Here is a 16,011-nt window from a genome sequence, read left to right on the forward strand (position 1 = left end):
TTTTTCATAGTTTAGAAATGTGAAACATTTCAACTATTTCCTGTTATAAAGTAAAAGTTTACAGTCCTTTGCTGATAAGTTCACATCTGTATCTATATATTTCTCACATGTGGCTCAGAAATATTATTTCACATTATGGAGTATTTTGATTTTTTTTGTCATTATGAAATAAGAAATAGTGCATAATCTTTCCACTGGAGAGAAATATACCCACAGCCACACCAGAAGAGATACAAAGATAGCATATATGTCATATTTTAGCTTATAATTCTTTCAGAAACAGGAAAATAAGCTGTCCACATCTCTTTGGGCATAGTTCCGTCTTTAAATAATATTGATATAGTTTTCTAAGTATGTAACATTCCTTGAAAAAATGACAATTTTTTCAAGAATGTGATAAACATACAGTAGATAAATATTGGTATATTAAGGATATATAAACTATGATTTACTAGACATATTATTTTGTTAATAATGTTTGTCATGACTGACGTTCTGTTGACTTTCTTTCCTGGTTTTCAAAGCACTTATTAAATAATTACAACTTGCCATGAATATTATAGGGAATATTTATTGAAATAAATAAAATACAGCTTCTGCCCTTAATGAAGCTGTAATCTCTTGAGGGAGGTGGATGGATAATAAAGGAAAACAACAACAACAAAAACTAACCAACCAAAAGAACTGAGACTATGGATATATGCTAAGGGCTAAAGAACTGCCGGGGAAGGCTGGAGGGGAATGGGGAGAGTCTCGGAGAAGTGGCCCTTTGACCCAGGTCTCAGAAGTATGTCCAGTGATCTAGAGAGACTTTCTTGGGAGAAGGAACAGTATGTACAGGGACACAGAGAGGCAAAGGGGCCTGGCCTGATGTTTTGAACATCGTGGCAAGTTTAGTGCGACTGGCTTGCAGTGTGGATCAGGGTAATGAATAGAGAAGAGGCATGCTGCAGTCACACTTGTTTGTGAATGTGTTGTTAAAAAAAGTCGGTCTTGATTCTTTAGGCAACTGGAAATGAGTTTTTTTTGTAAATAACATTTTATTATGGAAAATTACAAACGCTCACAGTATTAGAGACAATAGTATAACAAACCCCCACGTATTCATTATCCAGCATTGTCAACTGATGGCCAATTATGTTTCATCTCCTACTCCCCTCTCCTACCTCTCAGTGGATTACTTTGGAGTAAATCCAGACATATCAGTTCATCCATAATTATTTTGATATGGATCTTTATCTTTAAGAGTAAAGACTAAAAAAACTTAACCATGTTATCATTAAAGTTAAAAAATAATTTTTTAATATCACTAAAATATTCAGATTTCTTTGTCCCAAACTTTTTTTTTTTTTTACAGTTTCTTTGAATTAAGATCTGAATAAGGTCCATCCATTTTGACTGGTTGATATCTTTTTTTTTTTAAAGATTGGCACTTGAACTAACATCTGTTGCCAATCTTTTTTTTCCTTATTCTTCTTTCCCAAAGCCGCCCAGTACATAGTTGTACATTTTCGTTGTACTTCCTTCTGGTTGTGCTATGTGGGACATGGCCTCAGCATGGCCTGATGAGTGGTGCCATGTTTGCGCCCAGGATCCAAACGGGCAAAACCCTGGGCTGCCAAAGTGGAGCATGTGAACTTAACCACTTGGCTCTGGGGCCAGCCCTGATATCCTTCTTAAGTCTCTTTTAATCTGTAGCTTGATGGCCACTTTTCAAGCAGCAAAATGACGTGACCAACCCCACTCATCCCCTCAAAATAATCTGTGCCTGTATGAAAATATGAAGGGTAGATTAGATTGAATGGATAGGCAAGTGGATAGCTAGGAGACAATTGCAGTAATCTGAGGTGCTAATACTTGAATAGAGGTGAAGACAGAAGGATTCGGGGAGTCAAGGATGGATTTTACAAGAAGATACAGGTGGATATGATCTAGGATGATTCCTAGGTTGTAGCTGTGAAACTATGACACCTAGGAGCGGTTTGGCAGGCAACTGTAAATATCCATCTAACCTTAAAAGAACATGTATGAAATACAGAATAACAGTAAATAACCAAGTCATAATTGATAATAAGAAAACTAACACCAGGGGCAAATGCCCTTAACATATTTATTCTTGAAGACATTAAGATGTAAATAACTTAGAATATTTGTTTCTTTTAGGAGCAATTAAAAGCTATCAGTGGAATGGCTGTACAAATATCAGAGTTGGAAATCTCTGATGAATATTACTGACATTTATTGAAGCAGTCTAGTGTCAGTAAGCGTCAACTTTCTATTATTTTGTCCTTCACCCTCAAAACAGGTTTTGGTAGTGTTGATGATGAAGTAATAGCAAACATTTGACAAGTGTTTCCTATGTCCCACATACTCTAATAAGTGCTTAAGATGCATTAATTACTCCTAATAGCTGTCTTGCAAGGTAGATACTATTATCACCCCAATTTTACACATGAGGGAACGGAGGCTTTGAGAGGAAAAAGAACTTGCCCAAGGTCTCACTGCTCAAAGTGGGATGTGGATTTGAGCCCAGACATTGTGATTCTGCAGCCTTAGCTCTTACCCTCCTCCCCAGCCTCGTTCATGCCACCATAACAAATGATAACGTGGGGCTGGCCCCAAAGCCAAGTTCACGTGCTCCGCTTCAGGGGCCCTGATCCTGGTTCAGATCCTGGGCGTGGACATTGCACCGCTTGTCAGGCCGTGCTGAGGCAGCGTCCCACATAGCACAACCAGAGGTGCTCACAACTAGTATATACAACTATGTACCCTGGGGCTTTGGGAAGGAGAAGAAGAGAGAGAGGCAAAAAAAAAAGAAGATTGGCAACAGATGTTAGCTCAGGTGCCAATCTTAAAAAAAAAAAAAGAAAAAAAAAGATAATGCTTGTGCACAGGTTGGGATCTGCTGCTGGCCTCCACCAGGGTGGCAACTGAAACCCATCAACAGTTCTGCCTACATTATCCTGACTCCCTAACTATTATTTATTGTTCATTTAAATTGAGGTAGAATACAATGTCTTTAAATTTGCTTTTTTTTTTTTTAAGTCAGTTTAGGCAGTGAATGTGAGCTATGCTGATAATGCAAAGCCATATCTTACGTAACCCTAAATTGAATGCATTTAGGCTAGAGTTTGTAGCTATAGTTGATTGTAGCAATTGCTCATTTTTGACCAGTTAGAATTAGGTGACAGTGCTAGTAAGCAATGAAAAATCTGTGGATATTCAGTAGATCATGATTTCATAAGACCCAAAATTCAGATACTAATTGTAGTTTCACTTAATCAGATTCTTAGTATTTGGTCAATCTTGCGGTGAAGGGTAATTAAAGCATTGTCTTCTGTGATCCTTGAACAGACATGCTTCTGCTCTTACCAATTTGTGTAAGCGCAATTTTGAAGAACACTTGTATTTGTGGTGTATATAAATCTGCGATAACTTAATAACACCACCCCTCTTTTTGGGTCCTGTTGTTATTACCTCATGAGGGAGATGACTTGTTTATTCTTGCTCTCCCTTGAGCTTAAAGAACATAGTATAGTCAGAATATCAAAGACTTTCACACTTTGGTTTTATGACTAAGAAATGAGTATTTTCCTTATTACGTTTGTGTGTTGGTGACTTCTGAGTCTATGGTTCTAATAATTTCACCAGGTAAATATAATACTCTTTTGATCCACATCTGTACCTCATTTTTCTCATCTATAAAATGAAAAGAATAATAATAGTACTTACTCTGTAGCGTTGGTATGAGGATAAGATGTACTATTATGTATAAAGTACTTAGTGCGGTGCATACATAATAAGTGCACAGAAATGTTAGCTGCTGCCGTCATGGTCATTGTCATTGTTGTTTTGGTAATTTGCATTGTGGTCTCCCCGTTTCTTCAGCTGCTTTAAACTTTTGTTAGGAAGGAATTAGATAGCGGTGCTCTAACTCCCACGGTGGTGTTGTCTCAACGTAAACCAACAGAATAATAAAATGCCATTTTAAATTGTATTGAGATTAGGGAGAAAGTTGTGGTCCTGATAAAATCGAATTTTAAAAAAATTTAGAATTGCTCATTTAGAATCTAAGTTGTATTTGCATTAGAAAGTTAGATAAAATGAGTTGAACTTTACACAGTTCACAAGAATGTCAGGTAATTTCTGCCTTCCTTTCATTTGTTATCTACTATAGGCTAGGTAGTTTGCTGGCTTGGGAATACTAAGGTGGATGATATAAATTTCTAACCCGAGGGACTTAATTTAGAGATAACTTTAAGAATTTAATCTGAAATGACATAAACAAGTATGTCTATGCAGTTTAGTATTTTTTTAATAGCCAGCCATATATAGTTGTATTTAAAGTGCTAAAAACCTTTGGATCAGAAATTCAACCATTAAAAGAATTTTTTAAGTGTGCATACACACACATACCCACACTGTAAATGCATGTAACTCTGTCCCCTCGATGCCTGTTTTCCACATATATGTTTGACTGAATGCTTTGGTTTCCAAGAGAGTTTTCATAGCAGTTTGTTAAGGGGTTTATCTCTCCTTGTTGCAGGAAAGGAAATTGTTCCTCCGTAAACAGAGCTGCATTGAGGCTTATTGAGTCTTTTAAAGCATTTTCATTTAAATCTGTAAATGTGCAATTTAGACCTTCAAGCCTCAGCTGTGCGCTCATTGCTTTTAGTAGTCTCTTCACTTGTTGATTTGGTTTCCTGTTTTCACTGCAGCTGTCCCAACCGTCACTTCTCTGCAAGGCGACCAGCCCACTGCTGTCCCTTTATGCTCTCCCCTTCCTCCTCTAACCAGCTTTGCCTCAAGCTTGACTTTTCTTCTCAGATTCCACAGTTTGTCTGTAGCTGTCTTTGCGTCTGGTCTCACTCTCCCCTCCAGGAGGAAGAGGTGTCCTTTGTCCTGCACAATGTGGTTATTCCTGTTCTCACCTGTGTTATGGACCGCTCCGCCTGCCTCCTGTCCTGCAGACTGTCTTCCATCCTTAAGAACGTTCTCCTTTCACACTTTGGCCCATATCCAGTTATTGTACTACCTTTTCCTTCCGATGTGGCCGAGCTCTTATTTTATTTTATGCTACAGTCTTGTTTTTAAATTATTACAAAAGAACTCATCTAATACCTGGGTTGCAATTTAGTTCTTTTTTTTTTTTTTACCCTGAAAAACAAAATACTTCAAATCTGCTTTCCTTTGTTCCCCAGCAAGATGTAACCACAGATGTATCCTCCTTGTCCATGTTTCCATAATTTTACTATACTTGTATGTGTGTGTAAAGAAAACAGTGAAACCGAGGGTTTTCACTTACTTGAAAGAATGATATCTTTAAGGAGTTAGCCTTTGCATAGAACTGTAGTACCAGAATGTTCAACCACCAAGCCTGGCATGTTATGATGTACTCATCTGCTGTGTGTAAGTATGAAAATTCCAATACACCCCCTCCCATACTTAAGAAGATTGTGCATATGGTGATACTTTAAAGCTGTTTTGCAATGTTGTTATTTTTATATTTACTATTAGTCTTTAAATGAAAATGTCTTATTTTTGTGGTGAATAGAAGTTAAATAAAAACATTAAAAAATTTATTTAGTCTGTAAACTCCATCAGGGCAGGGACTCCATGTTTCAAGTTTATATTTGCCATGCCTAGCACAGAAATTTGCATTTAGTCTCTTCTCTGTTGTTATTTTTTGAATTTATTTCAAAGGAAGAGGCTCCTTTGATAGATTGGCAGATAATGGTCTAATTTCATAATAAAACAGCTGACTGCACATTAGGTGTTAGATTCTTGGTATCAATTTTCTATAAAACTACTTAGTGAATAAAAACCTCTGAACTCCTCTTAGATATAGCTGTTTAAAGTAATGTGTAAGTCAATAAATAAGGCTTACTGCATCTGCTTTCTGCTAAGTGCAGGTTTGGGGTGCTGTCCACTGACAGTGTGGTTGCAGTCACTCGAGACCCCTGCTTAGTGAGGATGGGCACATGTGGCTTTGAATTGGACTCTGGACGTCTACAAGTTACTGTAACATTTCTGAGCACCAATTTTCTCTAGAAGAGGAACAGGTTTGTTGTGAAAATGAAATTGTAGTACGTAACTCTAAAAGACACAGATTTGTAAATTAATTTCATGACCCGTTGGTGGTTTTCAAAAGAGTCAATTTTTTGGATTTGGCCACTCTTTTTAAATTTGATGAATTGTTCCTTGAGCCCTTGGATAAATCCCTCCACCCTCAGTATAGCTGAATCATTGGCTGATGTAGTGTAACAAATACATAATCTGCATTGACATTTTTTCTTTCATTCAAAAAAAAATTTATTGAATAACTTCATAGCTCCCAAGGCATCCCTGTTTCATTTCATTTTTAAAATGAATTTTATAAATTTAAGAATGACTGCATGAATGAGGCTGCAGAATTTTTTACTTTACTGGTTCTTTAGCAGTTTATGTTGTTCACTCTGCTAGTTAAGTGAACTATCATGATTTAAAAAAATGAATGTCCACTATATCCTCTATATTTTCAAATAGTAATATTTGTCCAAAATAAAAATATTTTCAAAATAAATATTTCAATATATTTCAAAATAAAATATTTTTAAAATAAAGCCGAAATATCCTTAATGTTTTCATCAGTTTTCAGAGTTCTTATTGATGTTACTGACTTATCCTATTTGTTGGTTCCAGGCCCTTGTAATGGAGTTGCTGTTGATTGGAGAATAAGGATTTTCTGAAAAACATAATGTTAAAATGGTGCTTTTTTTTCTTCAGGATTTTTAACTATAGAAGTGAAGTAACTTCCTTATAATTTAGAGCTTTTAGGAAATAGAAAAACGTTATCCCCTACTTTTTAAATGTGTTGTTTTCATAAGTGTGAGAATTTATATATAATTTATATATTTATATGTAATTGAATATTATGAAGTATATTTTTATAATAAAATATTGCTGTTCTGTAAGTCAAAAGTATAAATACCAAAACCTTTAACTCTTGGTAGAGCTCTTTCTAAAATATGTTCTGTACTTTATGTCTTAGTAAAAATGGTGCGCACAGTGTACTTTTCTTTTGACTAGGTATTGTTAGGGTTGCTTACGAGGCTGTGTTGCATTAATTTATCTAGTGAGCTTACTTTGTGCCATTGGCCATACAAAACGAAATAATACATATTTTGTCTTTGAGCTTATAGCTTAGAGCCCCAGCAGAGGAGCAAACAAGTTCAAATAATTATTAAACTTTATGATAAAACCAGTAACAGAAGTAATGTATTTGTGAAAAAGATTAAAATCATTGTGTATCTGAAAAGCCATCTGCATATTGGAAGGTGGCCATTGTTAGAACTTTTTTAAAGCCGTGGAACAATTTCATAGGACATCCTACTCAGCTCAGTGGGAGTGGCTGTTATGGTTGAAACAGGGCTGGGTAGCGTGCAGTCCCAAGGGGCTCACCAGTATGTGTTGAAAACCTCTGGGGGCCGGCCCAGTGGCGTTGTGGTTACATTTGCGTGCTCCACTTTGGTGGCTCTGGGTTTGCGGGTTTGGATCCTGGTCGCAAACTTACATACCACTCATTAAGCCATGCCATGGGTGGCGTCCCACATACAAAATAGAGGAAGATTGGCACAGATGTTAGCTCAGGGACAATCTTCCTCACCAAAAAAAAAAGAAAAAGAAAAAAAGAAAACCTCTGATCTGAACTGCTGGACTCCAGTGAAAGGATAAAGCATAACTTGTTGTAAATAAGGTTATTTTCACTTTGGTTTTTGGCATAATCATATATTTGAGAGTACAAGTCTAAGCTGGTCAGAAGAGTGGAAGAACAGTAGAGGGGAGCAAAAACGAGGCCCTGAACTTCAGCAAAGGGCTTGGATTAAGAGAGTCTTCTGAGAGGAACCAACAGAGTGTGCTAGTAGGTTGTGGAGAGGGAGAAACGGGAAGACTTCTCTTTTCTGGTTTTAGCCTTTGGTTGGATGATGTTGCTGAGACAGTGGATACAGGAAAAGCTACAGGTGTTTTCTAGTTTTAATCGCTGGTGGCTGGCCCTCTGGGATTCCTTGCTAGTTGTCTCTGCTTTTGTTTTATTTACCTTTCTGGTTTTTTAGCTCAAGATGTGAAGCCATTAGCCCTAGGTTGTAAGAGTCCTGTTTCCATTTCTCCTCGATGCCAACAGCTTTGTTGTTTGAATATGGGATAATGTCCTGGGTAGTCTAATGCAATCTTTCTTTCTAAACTACCCTCAAAATTGTTGTTGGTGGTGCATGTGGTCTCAGTTGTACCTCACCCCTCTCTGATTGCTGTGTCACCACCTCTTCCTTGAATGGGTTTCCTAACCACTGTTTCTGGACGTTTCACCAGTGCTCCTATCACCCATTCTTATTTGCCATGCAATTGCCATCCATTTGCTTCTCTGTGTTCAATAGCCTTGTTAATGCTGCCCGTATAAAGCATTGTAGAGGTGCTTCTTTACTCCTCTGGGTCACTTCTGGCTTGTGCTAATGCCGTATTTCACTTGAGCTGCTCAGGTGGGAGGAATCCCTTCTTGTAGCCCTGATGCCCTCCTTGTGCCATATTTTATCAGGATCATCTTGGAAAGCACTAACTTCTTCTCCCAAATTGTTTGGATTTTGCATGGGTACCATTCTTTCAGTTCTGTTTGTCCTCCGCTCTCCCCCTAACACACATACACATGAAGACTTAGACGTCTGTGTTTACGGCTTGTGGCTGGCAGGAGGCCTGGTTTGAGCTGAATGTTATGCTAGCTCAGTACTCTGCCCACAGGCGTCTCCCCGACCCCTGCCACTCCTGGTTTGTTAACAAGTCTTTCCTCAGTCCTCCTTGCTTTCATTACCATAAGCAATCTTTTTGGCTGATTGCAATCCACATCGAATTAGCAGCTGAGTAAAGTAGCTTTTTCACGTTACTTTTTTGCCCCCTAATAATCGTGTTTGCTGATTTAATCAGTTTTCTTTTGATTTATTAGGTTATTATTCTTTCAGCACACTTTGTCAAGTGCAACTTGATCATTGTATTAGCTTCCTGCTTTATTAATAGGGACTGTGGAGCTGTGCACACAGCTCTTTCATGTGGGGACATCGCCACCTTGTGGATTTCTAGGATATTCCTATGGAAGTTCTTTAAGTCTCGCTTCATTTTTCCAGTTACTGGTAAATTGAAACTTATATCTTTGACTTTCAGACACTTTATTACCTTAATCTGAGTTAGTGTCTATTCAGTTATTAATTCATTCATTAAGAAAATATCTGAGTGCCAATCAAGCATTATGTAGTGTATATATTGGGGGTACTGATGAGTTAGAGGAGTTTAAAAGCTAATGGGGAAGACTCCTAAAATAAATAATTATGACCCTCCCACAGCTGCTTAATGGGAGCATGTACAAAGTGTTCTGGGAACCCAGGAGGAAAATGACTCACTTTGTTTGGAAGACACTAAAACACTTCTCAGAGGAACTGGTAGCTAACCTAGATTTCAAAGGATGAGTAGTAAATGTACTAGGTAAAAGGTACTATTCAGAACCTAGAATAGCAGGTTTGTTTGAAGGCCCTGAGGCATAGGTAGGAAAAAACTGTAGTATGGCTGAATAGGGTGAAGTTTGCAGTATAGGATATGTTGGGGTTAGGAAAGAAAGGAAAGTTGTAGGTTGACCCTTCCAGAGATGGTTATAATAGAAGGAAAGAGATGAAGAAAACTAGTGTTTTTAAATGTGGCTGTTATGCAAGGTACTGCATATATACTGTTTTATTAAATCAAAGTATTGCTGTGAAGAAGGTATTGATATCCTCATTTTACTGTTGAGGAACTAGAATCTCAGAATTTGATTCCACCAGGATCACATGGCTAGTATGAAAGAAAGTATGTTCCAAGACCTTTGCTCTTTGCATGGCAACATAGTGCTTCCTTCATGTGCTACGCCAAGGGGTTTGGGCTTTCTGCTGTTAAGGAACCATGGGTTCTAAGCAGAGCATGTCAAGATCTGATTTGCCTGAGCAAATGATAACTGAAATATTGCCCAGTTTCTACTAGGTGCAGCACACAGTTCCTGCCTAAAAGGAGGGTCAGTGTAGTTGGAGGAAGATAGCTAGATACTTTAGGAATAAGAAATCAAAAGAGAAAAACATAAGATAGAGTAAAATTAGATGAGATAAGTATTTTGGAGTTTGGAAAACAGTGAGTGAGAAGATTTATTAAAGAAGTAGGGTTTGAGCCATTCCTTTAAGGTCCCATGTGATTTAGAAGGTGGAGAGAGGGAGACATCTTGGACAGATGGGCAGAGTTGGGAAGGAACAGACAGGAGAAGCAGCCTGTCAGCAGTGGTGGGTTTGTGTTGAGGAGCAGAAGGAAATAAGATGGGAAAAGAGTGGGACCAGATTTTATTTTTGCCTCTTTCCCTTTATTCGAAGTCTAAACTTGCCATTCTGGCTTGGACTTGGAATAATGTGCAACAGGGACCATAATTTTGATGGCTTCAGAGGTCTCCTATCTGATTATACTGGAAGGTGAATTGATCGCTTTGTGATGGTCTATTTATATTTTCTTTGTTTGCTTTGTTTTGTGTGGCTTTATTCGTTTCCTCCCTGTTGATGAAAACCAAAAATGGGAGCCTTTCAGAGTACCTTGTCTTACACCTGGCTTTTGTGGCTTTCATTGTGTCGATTGTAGAATGGGATGTATTAGAATCAAATCAATTGTCCATTGCAGTTCTTAGCTCAGTATAAAAATTGTAGATCTTTTCTAAATGTCCGTTTTGGCTGATCAGAGAGACTTGCAAAGTACCACTTTGCTATATGTCCCTCTTTAATCTTTGGGTTTCTCTTTTGCACCCATTACTTGTGGTATAAGACTAAGGATGTTTGGAAATGCTCTGTCAGATTTATTCCAAGATTCAGCTTTTGCCATTAGCTCATAATTTTAACCCTTACTCATAAAATTAAAATAAAACTGGTGAATACACCACATGCAACTTAATTGCGTGGATGTTGATAGAATTGTAGGGTTTTTCTCTTGCCATTTCTTCCTGTTGGGGTTTGACATTGAGGCAGATTTTCTCAAAATTTTTCAAAGTTGACAAACCCCATGCATAAGAATTACCTGGGATATTTGTCTAAAAGGCCCTGTGATGGACCTCCCACCTAATGATCAGACTGGGGGATTGGGTGAAATAGATAGAGCCTGGAAACATGCATTTTTAATGAGTATCCCAGGTGATTCATATGCATATTCAAGCTTGGGAACCACTGGACAGAATAAAATCTCAGTATTATTAGTCCTAGGTAATAGTAGTAGTGGTAGTAATAATAATAATAATAGTCAAACTCCTGTTAGCCAGCTTCATTGCCAGTGTTGTCTGCAAGCAAGATCTTGGATTCAGTTTGCTAACCCCTTAAATGTAGAAGAGTTTGATGCTGCTACTGCCAAGTACTGTTCTTAGAATTTCTTCATCTTTTCTTCTGAGGTGACAGTCATCACTCGGTTCATGTAAAAGTGCTGTGAAGCCTCATGGGTAACGTCTGCACTGTGAGAAGGGAGTGTTTGCAGAACTTGAAGGGAAGCAGGTTGTACCCCACGCTGAAACACTGCCTTCGTGAGGCATAGCCATAAGTGAAAAAAGTAAGCACGGGTAGTCCAGTGATTTCTAATAAAGTCTGGAGAATTTTCTGGATGATTAAGACTAAGTAACAGATTTTGTGGTGGCATCTCACAGCAAGGAATTTTCAGAACAGAAACCAAACATGAGGTCCAGGGCCAGGGGGCGGGGGGCAGGGTTGGTGGGCAGAAGGAGGAGAGGAGGGTCTTTCTAGTTTATAGCTATTTCTAGAACGTCTTTAAGATTTACTGTTTTTGTATTCTTAGTTCTAATGTGCTTACTTTTATAAAACCTGAATCTTTAAAAGAGATAACTCAGTAATAAAGAAATTATGATGATCTTATTTGGTTTGGCAGGTAGTAAATGTTCACTAAATTCAATGTGATTGTTGATTGAATGATCATTCTCTGCAAATGCCAACTCAAGCAAATGTAGCTCTTGAGAGTTAACATTTGCATTTTTTGGAGAAGGTAGAGAAATAGCCCATCTGTCAGGTAAACGAAATTATAAGTGGGAGATATTGAGAGGACCAGTTTCTTATTGTCACCTCCTTCATCTTTTCCAAGCCTTGGCTGACATGTAGAGGTAAGCTAATTATGGGCTAATCAGTGGGTATTCAGGGTACCAGAATATTTGCTGTCACAGTATTTTATCATTGGTCGCCTACTACTTCATGTATGTTTTATGATCAGTGCCAGGAAAGCTGAGTTTACAAACTTTGTATTTATGTTTTCCAGAGTAATTTTGCTTTCAGAATGGACAGTTATGGAATAACTGAGAAGTCAATGAACATTACATTTCTTTTTTCTTCTTTTTTTTTTGAGGAAGATTATCCCTGAGCTAACTGCTGCCAATCCTCCTCTTTTTGCTGAGGAAGACTGGCCCTGAGCTAACATCCATGCCCATCTTCCTCTACTTTATATGTGGGATGCCTACCACAGCATGGCTTTGCCAAGCGGTGCCATGTCTGTACCCAGGATCCAAACCAGTGAACCCTGGGCCACCAAAGTGCAACATGCGAACTTAACTGCTGTGCCACTGGGCCAGCCCCTGAATATTACATTTCTTTATGTCACAGTTAAGCTAAACCATGGTGACATTGATTGCACATTTCTTTTCCCCCTGAGGAAGATTCACCTTGAGCTAACATCCATTGCCAATCTTCCTCCTTTTTTCTTTTTTTCATGTGGGTCACCACCACAGCATGGCTGCTAACAGACGAGTGGTGTGGGTCCATGCCCGAGAACTGAACCTGGGCTGCTGAAGCAGAGCGCTCTGAACTTAACCACTAGGCCACAGGGGCTGGCCCCTGATTGGACTTTTTAACATGATAAAAAACTATAGAATAATTATTATTTGCATTTAATGAGCATCATTCATTTAATTCTCGCAGCAGTTCTACTAACTTGCCCAAGGCCATGGCAATCTACCTTAATTTCCTATTTTTCTAGCTTTTATTTCCTTGACCAACCTTTTGGTGGTAAAGGGAACATTTTAAAAGCAGATTAAGTTTCCAAAATAATTTCTTTGTTTCATCTTTATTTTCAATGTTTTATTTCTTGTTATTACAAAAGCTTTAAACTATTCTTATCTCTGGCAGAACAAATTTTTGCTTGATATAAGTCAGAATTTAGTAATAATGCTGTCACCTTATGTTAAAAAAAAGACAAGTGAGCTTTCTTCCCTAAATGGTAAATGATTGTTGATTATAAAAGCTAATGATTAAAAACTGGGGAGAAAAGGGTAGAAATTATTTTTGGAGATATTTTGCATTTTCATTTGAGAAATCATTTTACTTTTATGGTTTCATTGGAACTAAACTCTTATTTGACAATATTTCCCTTTGTTTTCTTGAGGCATTGCTGTTGAGGACTACGTAGTTTTGAAATTGGTAAAGAATGGACTTGGGGAAAACAGTGATCAGCTGCTGATTTACTTTGGAAGCAAGTAGCAAAAGGAGAATGATTAGGTGATAGTGATTGGCATTTTAAGTAACTAAATTATTCAGAATTGCAAGTAGAATTTAGTGTCCTTTAAAAACGTTTGGAATCCATTTACCAAGGGGAAAAAAAATGACTTGGCAGAGATTCCCAAAGACTTCCTTGCAACACACTTGTGATTCATTGGGATATGAGGAAAAGGTAGCAGGCAGCTTCCATGCTGAACTGTTAAAAGAAATGGGTGTGCTCTGTACTTCCTCTCTGCCCCTCCCACTGGCTAGAATGTGGATATGGTGCTGAGATTTGGAGCTGCTGCCTCAGAACATGAGATGGAAGCTGCCAGTGGAGGATGACTGAGCCACACAATAGAAAGAGCCTGGGTGTGGATACCATTGAGCCACCATATCAGCCTTGGGGTCCTGGTGCTAAGACTGTTATTATGTGTGTGAGAAAGAAGTGAACTTCCTCCTTGGTTAAGCCGTTGCTGTGTTTTGCATTTTGTTTTAATAGTAACTGAGCCTGTATCCTCACTAATATATTTGGTAAACTTGGCTCTATAAAATAAAATTACTTACACGTGGCAAGAAGCACAGTAAACAAAGGCAAAGCATAAGCAACAAACTGAGGAAAAAGGTATTCGTAGCCCATGTTTTCAAAAGGCTAATTTTTAATAAAGTGCTTCTAGGTAAGAAAAAGTCCCAAGTAGAAAATTGGCTAAAAATTATGAACTGATTTCACAGAAAAAGAAATAGATATGGGTCATGAACATAAGAAAAAAGATGCTTTTATGATAATAACAAAAAGAAATGAAAAATAAAATTACACTAAATACCACTTTCATCAAAGCAGATTGGCGAAAACCCAAAGGATTGATAAAAAGCCTCAATGATAGATGCCTTGTGCTCACCTATGGCTTGCCCCTCACCCATGCTGCATCAGCCACTGGCCTGTTGCAAGACAGTGTCAGCCTGTGCTCTTTGCACTTGTGCTTGGATCCTCCCTGCCTTTTGCCTGGAATGCTGATCCCTTAGGGATCCCTTTCGCTAACTCATCTCCTTTAATCAAATGTGCTCTTCTCAGTGAGACTTGTCCTGATCACCCATTTAAAACTGTAACACACTACTCATTTTCTATCCTACAGTAATTTTTTCTCCAGAGCACTGACTTATAGTTTACCAATTTATTGTTTTTATTGTTTATTATCTGTATTGTCCAACTGGAATATAAGCTCCATGAAGGCAGGGAGCTGTTTTTGCCCCATTGAGTATGACGTTGGCTGGTCATATATGGCCTTTATTATGTTGTAATTTCCTTCTATCCCCATTTTGTTAAGAGTTTTTTTTTTTTTTTTAATCATAAATGGCTGTTGGATCTTGTCAAATGCTTGCTCTGCATCTATTGAGATGATCATGTAGTTTTTATTCCTCATTTTGTTACTGTGGTGTATTACATTGATTTGCAGATATTGAACCATCCCTGTGTCTCTGTTTTAAATTCCACTTGATCATGGTGTAAGATCTTTTTGATATATTGCTGTATTTGGGTTGCCAATATTTTGTGGAGGATTTTTGCATCTATGTTCATCAGCAATATTGGCCTGCAGTTTTCCTTTTTTATGCTGTCCTTGTCAGGCTTTGGTATCAGAGTGATGTTAGCCTCGTAGAATGTGTTAGGAAGTATTCTGTCTTCCCTAATTTTTTGGAATAGCTTAAGAATTGGTGTTAAATACTATTTGAACGTTTGGTAGAATTCACCAGGGAAGCCATTTGGTCCTGAACTTTTATTTTTTTGGATGTTTTTGATTAGTGTTTCAATCTCTTTACTTGTGATGGGTCTAATTGAGATGGTCTGTTTCTTCTTGATTCAGCTTTGGGAGGTTGTAAGAGTCTAAGAATTTATCCATTTCCTATAGATTGTCCAATTTGTTGACATATAGCTTTTCATAGTGTTCTGTTATAATCATTTGTGTTTCTGTGGCATCCATTGTAATTTCTCCTCTTTTATTTCTAACTTTATCTGAGCGTTCTCTCTTTTTTCCTTTGTAAGTCTGGCCAGGGGTTTGCCAATTTTGTTTATCTTCTCAAAGAGCCAGCTCTTTGTTTCATTGATCCTTCCTATTGCATTTTTGTTTCTACTGTCTTTTTTGCATTTATTTCTACTCTGATTTTTATTATTTCCCTCCTCTGCTGACTTTGGGCTTTGTTCTTCTTTTTCTAATTCAGTTAGGTGTAGTTTGAGTTAGCTTATTTGGGATTTTTCTTGTTTGTTATGGTGAGCCTGTATTGCATTGCAATGAATTTCCTTCTTAGTACTGCTTTTGCTGCATCCCATGTGAATTGGTATGGTACATTTTCATTTGTCTCCAGATATTTTTTTATTTCTCCTTTAATTTCTTCAGTGATCCTTTGTTTGTTCAGTAGCATGCTGTTTAGTGTCCACATCTTTGTCCCTTTCTCAGGTTTTTTTCTTGTAGTTAAT

General features: G+C 37.7%; 1 protein-coding gene across 10 annotated transcripts in view; it reads left to right on the forward strand.

The window, feature by feature from the left end:
- RAPGEF2 (Rap guanine nucleotide exchange factor 2) overlaps nt 1-16,011 on the forward strand; it is a 245,627-nt gene that overhangs the window by 84,730 nt on the left and 144,886 nt on the right. The gene's annotated exons all lie outside the window — the stretch shown is intronic.

The sequence above is a fragment of the Equus quagga genome, chromosome 3 (genome assembly GCF_021613505.1).
Source record: "Equus quagga isolate Etosha38 chromosome 3, UCLA_HA_Equagga_1.0, whole genome shotgun sequence".
In the NCBI taxonomy this organism is placed as follows: domain Eukaryota; kingdom Metazoa; phylum Chordata; class Mammalia; order Perissodactyla; family Equidae; genus Equus; species Equus quagga.